Raw genomic sequence first — 904 nt, 5'->3', positions numbered from 1 at the left:
TCTATTTGTCCTCAACAAGTGAGCAGAACCAATGGGACCTGCCAAATGTTCAGTAATTAGTTCCCTCAACTTCTCCTTCTGAGAAGGAAGGGAAATATTGTTAGTTGATTCCTGTCTAGGCTCTCCTACAAAACTGTATATGCCTCTGTTTTCACATGAGACTGAATTTTCAAAACTCATCAGTCCCCACTACGTTGCAAGCTGTTGAAATGTACGTTTGAGATGTAATTCAATAAGTGTCTTCTGAATGAAAGGAGGAATTCCTGGGTCTCTTTTAGTCCGCTGGTGAAAGGAGGCTACCAGGTAGTGTGTTATAGACAATATCCAATCCTTGCGAATTTGGGACCATTTTCCTTTAAAGCCATCTCAGTATCCCTAGGGTTTAGCAAAGCGCTTGGCTTGCAGTAGGGAAAGAATGGCAAAGAGCGAATGGAAAGGTAATCTGTACAAAAATCCCCCAAACCACCCTTTATGACTTCAAGCAGGGAAATTGAGAGACCTTCAGGTGTAACTTGTGGTGACAAATATTTTGGATACAATCCCAATTCCTCCTGGACAACACCGCCAACATAGCTGGTTAAGTCCCTTATTTCAAATCTTGTAGGCTTGCGTGAACCCACGCTTTTCTAACTGAAGGATGCCACGAAGACCGAATCCCGAAGTCTGGGGGATTTTTGCGACTCAGAATCGGCTCCCAGGGCTCTGGCCAGCCCCGGTTGCTTAGCAACGGGGTCGATTGCTCTGCGATCGATTTGACCGGTCCGGACTGAGACGCGGCGCTCCAGGCCTAGCCTCTCACGGCCCGCCCCCTCCGGCCAGGGTCCTCGCCGCGCGCAAGCGCGGGAGTGGGGGGATGGGCCAGGGGAGGAGGAGTGAGCGCGCGGACGCCGCTTGCGGGCCGTAG

This window comes from Bos javanicus, chromosome 5 (assembly GCF_032452875.1).
Source record: "Bos javanicus breed banteng chromosome 5, ARS-OSU_banteng_1.0, whole genome shotgun sequence".
Taxonomy (NCBI): Eukaryota; Metazoa; Chordata; class Mammalia; order Artiodactyla; family Bovidae; genus Bos; species Bos javanicus.
The sequence above is the reverse complement of the archived record's forward strand: the minus strand, read 5'-3'. Positions refer to the sequence as shown.